This window comes from Mustelus asterias, unplaced genomic scaffold (genome assembly GCF_964213995.1).
Source record: "Mustelus asterias unplaced genomic scaffold, sMusAst1.hap1.1 HAP1_SCAFFOLD_114, whole genome shotgun sequence".
In the NCBI taxonomy this organism is placed as follows: domain Eukaryota; kingdom Metazoa; phylum Chordata; class Chondrichthyes; order Carcharhiniformes; family Triakidae; genus Mustelus; species Mustelus asterias.
In genome coordinates, this window is record NW_027590155.1 from 964693 (window position 1) to 972928 (window position 8236).

Below are 8236 nucleotides of genomic sequence, written 5' to 3' on the forward strand. Positions count from 1 at the left end.
TGTTTGCTCCGCATTTCAGGATCATCTGATTCGGCTAAGATTTAGTCAGGGCCCATCCCAACTCCACGGATTTTGATATATTTCAGTATTAATGCAATGAAATGACATGATTATCAAGACTTCCCGTGTGGTAGCGTGGCCGAGCGGTCTAAGGCGCTGGATTTAGGCTCCCGTCTCTCTCGAGGCGTGGGTTCGAGTCCCATCGCTGCCAGAGTTGATGCAAATTTTTGTCCTTGGAGCTGAAGTCCAACAGCTCAGGTTGAACGCAGGAATCTGTGCGGTGTCGTTTTTGACAGACGGCCTTGTAAGAACAGGATACTGCGCTTAACTCATGGATGGACAGTTCCGACACGCCACAGCAAAAAAGCGCACCGACCTCCTCAGAAGACAAGTACGGGACACAGCAGTCAGAGTGCCCTTCCTCCTCCAGTACGTCCCCAGAGTGCAGAAGCCAAGACATCTTCTTCGGAGTGGAGAAACTATGACATCTTCTTCCGAGCCTTCAGCGTACAATCGATGAAGACGAATATCACGCGAAGGCCATCTCCACGCCCCCACTACTTGCCTTAAAAAAGAGCAACCTCAAACAGACCATTGTTCGCAGAAAACTACGCAGCATTCAAGAGAACAGCTACCACGACACCACGCAACCCTGCCACAGCAACCTCTGCAAGATGTGTTGGATCATCGACCCGGATGCCACCATCACACGTGAGAACAGAATCCACCAGCTAGACGATACATACACGTGCAACTCGGCCAACGTTGTCTACCTCATACGCTGCAGGAAAGGATATCCCGAAGCATGGTACATCGCCGAGACTATGCAGACGCTACGATAACAGAAGAATGGACACCGCTCGACAATCACCCGGCAAGAGTATTCCCTTCCTGTCGGGGAACGCTGAAGCAGTCAAGGGCATTCAACCACCGATCTTCGGGTAAGCGTTCTTCAAGGCGGCCTTCAAGACGCACGACAACGCAGAATCGCTGAGCAGAAACTGATAACCAAATGCCATACACGAGAACGGCCTCGACCGGGACCTTGGGTTCATGTCACACGACTTGTCACCCTCATCATTTGGCCTGGGCTTGCAAAATCCTACTAACTGGCCTGGCTTGAGCCAATTCACACTGCTTTAACCTGTCATTGTCCCCCTCTCCACTCGCATTTTCTGTACCTGTAAAGACTTGATTCGCTGTTAAGACGCGCATTCCAACCATTATCGTGCAATTGAGTCTGTGTCTTTCTATGCCCTGTTTCTAAACCCAACTCTCCACTCACCTGATGAAGGAGCAGTACTCCGAAAGCTCGTGCGACCAAGTGAACTGATTGGACTTTAACCTGGTGTTGCGAGAATTCTTACTGTGAGGGAGATCAACAATGATTTTACTGAATGGCGGAACAGGCCCTAATGAAGGAGCAAATGGTCCATTGCAACACCTCTTCCCTATTCTCTTATGTTCTTCTGTGCAGCTCGTTATTCTGAGAACAGATTCAAATTGGTCCTGCTCCTCTCTCTGACATCATGAATTGGGGAATGAAGACACTCGGAGCTGATTGAATGAAATGTAGGAAAAAGGAGCTGTGAGCTGATTGGGTGTTTCCTGCTGGAAAGGAATGAACCTATCACCATTTCGGCCGGATATTACTCAACATTTTCTGAACTCTGAACTGAAACAATTGCGCTTCAACTCATTGAGTTCCCTCAGACATTTGCTGGAGGAACGCTTTTTAATTTGGAATTACAAGATAAGTTGATGCAACAGGTTGAAAGTAACGAGTGTGTTCTTGTATTAAGTGGCATGGGTTCTCAATCTAACCATGCGAACCTGCAGCAACACAGTGGAGTTGAGCATTGTAGTCAGGCCGATTCAGGGCGATATGCTGTCATTTGTTTCTGTAGTGCAGTGCTTGTAAAGGACCCCGGTCCGAAACCGGGCAGAAGAATACATTAAGATTTTTCATGTCGGGTGAGAGAAATCTGAATGATTTCAGTTTGTTGCTGAACATTATCCGAATCTCGATTCATGTTATCTTTGCTTGACGTCGGCTTCAAATGCTTCCTGTAAAATAAATGCTGAATATTTTGGCGCATTGACAGGAAAGAAATGTTTCTGTTTTGACAACATGCGCACATTAGCATTTCGTTCAGTCCACAACAGAATTTAATGGGTTAATAGGTGCAGACTAACATAGTTAATCACCATCTGAAACATGTCTAATGGTAGTGTGTGCTCAAAAAGACAGACACAAGTGAAACTGCACGTGGGCATCGTCAGCTGAAGTGTAGTTATTCTCACATTCGCCTTACACGCGAAAAGTCCCCGGTTCGAAACCAGGCAGAAACACTGTTGGATCGTTGTCATTAAGCATGAGCGAAGTCTGCATGATGTAAGTTCATAGCTCAACCTCATGCGAATCCCATGTCACGGTCATGTTATATTTCCTTTGATCTCGGCCTCAAAAGCATTTCGGAAAGTCAGAAATGCTGTCTTTGAGGACGCAGGGAATAAAGAACTCCATCGTTCGTACACATATTCGCAACTCGTGCAGTCCACAAATTAATTTAATGGGTTTAGAGGTGCAGACTGACCTAGTTAATCACCATCTGAAATATATCGAATTGTATTATGTGCTCATAACGACAGACACAATTGAAAGCCAAACTGAACTGGAGGAAATAGGCGCATTTCACAGAAGCACCTTTTTTAAAATTGCTCTTCACATTAAAGAAATAGTTAAAACCACTCAGACAAATGTGGAAATCGAGATTCAGTGCGGACCTCCTGGACTTCCGATAGATGGACGAGATTTAGGCGCCAGAATACTTCACACACAGAATAAAGAGGATTCAAGTACATTTTATTTTCTTTAAAGGATGAATGTGGTCAATCTCAAATAAACATCATGGCATTGGCATTACCCAGTGACTCTATTTCTTTTATTGGTCAGACATGTTTGCAAGACAATGTTGTATATTACAGAGATATTCAATTCAGAATGAGGACATCTGTGTTAAATAAACGTATTGAAATTAAATGTTGAATTACAAATATTTGATATAACTGTTTGAAATTATTTGACGGAAGATGAGAATGATGTATGAATGATTGAACAGAAATCATTGCCGCCTGAGACATTTGCCAGACGAACGCTTTTTAATTTTGAAGTTCAAGACAAGTTGAGATATCAGGTTGAAACTAACGGATTTGTTCTTCTATTAAGTGACATGGACCCTCAATGTGACCATGAGAACCTGCAGCAACACAATGTAGTTCAACATTGTAGTCAGGCCAATTGGCGGCGTGGCGCATTCTCTTGTTTCTGTCGTGTTGTGGTTATCACATTGGCCCAACACGTGAAAGATCACCGCTTCAGAACCGGGCAGAACATTCATCAGCTTTCCCATGTAGGGTGAGGGAAATCTGTATGATTTCAGATCGTTGCTGAACATCAACCAAATCTCGATGTTACAGCCATCTTATCTTTGCTCTGAACTCTGCCTCAAATGATTTCTGTAAAATAAGAAATGCTGATTCCTTTGACGCACTGACAGGAAATTTTCGATTTTGACAGTGTGCACACATTAGCATCTCTTTCAGCCGACAACAGAATTTAATGGGTTTACATGTGCAGACGAACATAGTTAATCACCATCTGTGCGCTCAAAAAGACAGACACAAGTGAGGAAAAGGCGCACATTTCCTACAACATTTTTTTTTTTTTGGAAATCGTTCTTCATAACAAGGAAATAGGAAACAGCACTCAGCCAGATGAGGAAATCGAGACTCAGTGCGGATCTATTGGACTTTCCTAAAGATGGCCAACATTTATGCGCATGAATGTTTTACGCCCACAATTAAAAGGCTTAAGTGCAACTAACAGATGTCTTTTCAATCTCTTCCATTAAAATGAAGTTGATTTTGTTTAACAGCAGACTATGATCAATGTCAAAATTGCGATCTCCATTACCCAGTGACTCGCTTCCAACTGTTGGGCAGTTATGTTTGCAATTCAGTGAAAGTTAATTTCAGAGATATTCAATTCATAATGAGGACATATGTATTAAATAATACATTGATACTAAATATTAAAATAAATACTGAGTAAAATTGTAAAATGAGTTTCACGAATGCTATCTGAAACCGAAACGTCAGCCCTTTTCACTCCTTACAGATGCTGCCAGACATTTTGAGATTTTCCAGCACTTTCTCTGTTGGTTTCAGATTCCAGCATCCACGGTAAATTGTTTTTATTACTGAGTACAATTGGTTGAGATTATTCGAAGGAAGATGAGAGCGATGCATTAATGAATGAGCAGAAATCATTGCTCCCTCAGGTATTTGCCAGACGAACGCTTCTAAGTTTTGAAGTTCAAGATAAGTTGAGCAATCAGATTGAAAGCAGCGGTTATCTTCCTGAAACAAGACGCATTGTTGGGGGGTGGGTGGGGGAGGGAGGTTGCGAGGGTGAATGCGGAGGGGGTGGGGGAGGAGACGAGGCTCTCAGTCTAACCATTTGAACGTGCAGCACAACAGCGCAGTTCAACATTGCAGACAGGCAGATTTGCTCAACCGCGTTTCAAGCGGTTTCTGTAGCGTAGTGATGATCACGTTGACCTAACACGCGAAAGGTCCCCGATTCGAAGCCAAGCGGAAACATGCATTGCGCTTTCTCGTGTCAGGAAGGTTGCTTGATTTCGGTTTGTTGCGCAACATTATCCGGACCTCCATGTTAAAGGCATGTTATCATTGCTGTGACAGCACCCTCAAATGCTTTCTGTGAAATAAGAAACGGTTTTTCTTTGACGCACTGACAGGAAAGTTCGGTTTTGACACCGAGCACATATTCGCATCTCGTTCAGTCGACACCCGAATTTAATGGGTTTATAGGTGCAGACTAATATGGTTAATCACCATCTGAAATATCAGACAGTCGTGTGTGCTCAAAAAGACAGATACAAGTGATACTGTAAGTGAATGAGAGGAAATGCGCACATTTGACAGAAGAATCTTTTTTTACAAATCGTTTTTCATCACTACGAAACAGGAAAACCCACTCAGACAGGTGAGGGAATCGAGACTCAGTGCGAATCTAAAGGACTTTCTTGTAAAGGGCCGGAATTTATGCGCATGAATGTTTCACACCCATAATTAAAAAGGCTCAAGTGTCACGAACAGATAATTCTTGATTCTTCTCCATTTAAATGCAGTTGACTTTGTTCAAAAGCTGACGATAGTCAATTTCAAAATTGCGATGTGTATTACCCGGTGATTCGATTCGTTCTGTTGGTCAGTTATGTTTGCAATTCAGTCTTGTTCGATTTCAGAGATATTCAATTCATAATGAAGACATACGTGTTATATAATGCCTTGATACTAAATATTGAAACAAATACTGAGTACAATTGTACAATGAGCTTTGATGAAGTGTCATCTGGACTCGAAACGTCCGCCCTTTTCGCTCCTTACAGGTGCTGACAGACATTGTGAGATTTTGCAGCATTTTCTCTTTTCTCATCCGCAGTAATTTGCTTTTATTACTGAGTACAATTGATTGAGATTATTCGAAAAATTTGAAAATGATGCATCAATGAATGGGTAGAAATCATTGCTCCCTTAGATATTTGCGAAACGAACGATTTCAAATGTTGATGTTCGGCATAAGTCGTACAATCAGATTGAAAGCAACGGTTACCTTCCTGAATTAAGTGACATGGGGTCTCAGTCTAACCATCGAAACCTGGAACAACACAGCGTAGTTGAACATTGCAGACAGGCAGATTTGCTCTATCGTGCTTCAAGCTGGTCCTGTAGTGTAGTTGTTGTCGCGTTCGCCTAACACGCGGAAAGTTCCCCCATTCGAGACCGGACAAAAACATTCATTAAGCTTTCTCATGTCGGGTAAGGGAAGACTGCTTGATTTCAGTTTCATGCTGAACGTTATCCGAACCTCGATGTGAAATGAATGTTATCATTGCTCTGGCATCACCCTCAAATGCTTTCTGTGAAATAAGAAACGATTTTTTTTGACGCACTGACAGGAATGTTCGATTTTGACACTGAGCACATATTCGCATCTCGTTCAGTCTACAACAGAATTTAATGGGTTTAGAGGTGCAGACTAATATGGTTAATCACCATCTGAAATATCTGATCGTAGTGTGTGCTCATAAAGACAGATACAAGTGAGACTCAGTGCGGATCTACTGGACTTTCCTGTAAAGGGCCGGAATTTATGCGCCTGAATGTTTCACGCCCATAATAGAAAAGGCTCAAGGGTCACTGGCAGATAATTCTTAAATCTCTTCCATTTCGATCTAGTTGACTTCTTAAAGTAAACTGACTATGTTCAATCTTAAAATTTCAATCTGTACTACCCGGTGACTAGATTCATTTTGTTGGTCAGTTATGTTTGCAATTCAGTGATGTTCAATTTCAGAGATATTCAATTCATAATGAAGGCATATGTGTTAAATAATGCATTGATACCAAATATTGAAACAAATATTGAGTACAATTGCACAATGAGCTTTTACAAAATGTCATCTCAACACGAAACGCCAGGTCGTTTCACACCTTACAGATGCTGCCAGTCTTTGTGAGACTTGCCAGAATTTTCCCTTTTCGTTTCCGATTCCAGCATCCGCAGTAATTTGCTCTTATTACTGAGTACAATTGATTGAGATTATTGGAAGGAAGATGAGAATGATGAAATGATGAATGGGTAGAAATCATTGCTCCCTTAAATATTTTCCAGACGAACGCTTTTAACTTTTGATGTTCGGGATACGTCCTGCAATCAGATTGAAAGGAAAGGTTATCTTCCGAAATTAAGTGCCCTGGGTTCTCAGTCCAACCATCCGAACCTGCAGCAACACAGCGTAGTTGGACATTGCAGACAGACAGATTTACTCCAAGTCCATCAAGCTATTTCTGTAGTGTAGTGGTTATCACGTTCGCCTAACACGCGAAAAGTAGCCGGTTCGAAACCGGGCGGAAACATTCGTTAAGCTTTGCCATGTTGGGTCAGGTAAAATTGCTTGATGTCAGTTTGTTGCTTACCATTTGCCGAGCCTCGATATGAAAGGCATGTTATCATTGCTCTGACATCACCCTCAAATGCGTTTTGTTAATTATGAAACGTTTTTCTTTGACGCACTGACAGGAAAGTTCGATTTCGACACCGAGCACTTATTCGCATCTCGCTCAGTCTGCAACAGAATTTAATGGGTTTATCCGTGCAGACTAATATGGTTAATCACCATCTGAAATATCTGACAGTAGTGTGTGCTCAAAAAGAAAGATACAAGTGATACTGTAAGTGAACGAGAGGAAATGGCGCACATTTCACAGAAGAATCTTTTTAAAAAATCGTTTTTCATCACTGAGAAACGGGAAAAGCCACTCAGACAGATGAGGGAATCGAGTGTCAGTGCGGATCGACTGGACGTTGCTTAATGGGCCGGAATTTATGCGCCTGAATGTTTCACGCCCCTAAAAGAAAAGGCTCAAATGTCACGAACAGATAATTCTCAATTTTTCTCCATTTAATTGTAGTTGACTTTGTTTAAAAGCTGACGATAGTCAATCTCAACATTGCGATCTGTATTACCCGGTGATTCGCTTCGTTCTGTTGAACAGTTATGTTTGCAATTCAGTGATATTCAATATCAGAGATATTCAATTAATGATGAATAATGATGAATAAGTGTTAAATAATTCATTGATACTAAATAGTGCAACAAATACTGAGTACAATTGGACAATGAGCTTGGATAAAGTGTCATCTGGACTCGAAACGTCCGCCCTTTTCACTCCTTACAGGTGCTGTCAGACATTGGGAGATTTTGCAGCATTTTCTCTTTTCTCATCCGCAGTAATTTGCTTTTATTACTGAGTACAATTGATTGAGACTATTCGAAGAATGATGAAAATTATGCATTAATGAATGGGCAGAAATCATTGCTCCCTTAGATATTTGCGAGACGAACGCTTTTAACTTCTGATGTTCGGGATAGTCGTGCAATCAGATTGAAAGTAACGGTTACCTTCCTGAATTAAGTGCCATGGGCTCTCAGTCGAACCAAAGGAACCTGCAGCAACACAGTGTAGTTGAACATTGCAGAGAGGCAGATTTGCTAAAATGCCCTTCAAGCTGTTTCTGTAGTGTAGTGGTTATCACGTTCGCTTAACATGCGAAACGTACCCGGTTCGAAACCGGGCAGAAGCA

The 8236-nt window shown here is 42.0% G+C and overlaps 2 non-coding genes across 2 annotated transcripts; both read left to right on the top strand.

The window, feature by feature from the left end:
* The first annotated feature begins 129 nt into the window (after window positions 1-129).
* trnal-uag (transfer RNA leucine (anticodon UAG)) lies at window positions 130-211 on the top strand. Its single transcript has one exon. It is a non-coding gene; the product is annotated as a tRNA-Leu (tRNA).
* A 7952-nt stretch (window positions 212-8163) lies between these two features.
* trnav-aac (transfer RNA valine (anticodon AAC)) lies at window positions 8164-8236 on the top strand. Its single transcript has one exon. It is a non-coding gene; the product is annotated as a tRNA-Val (tRNA).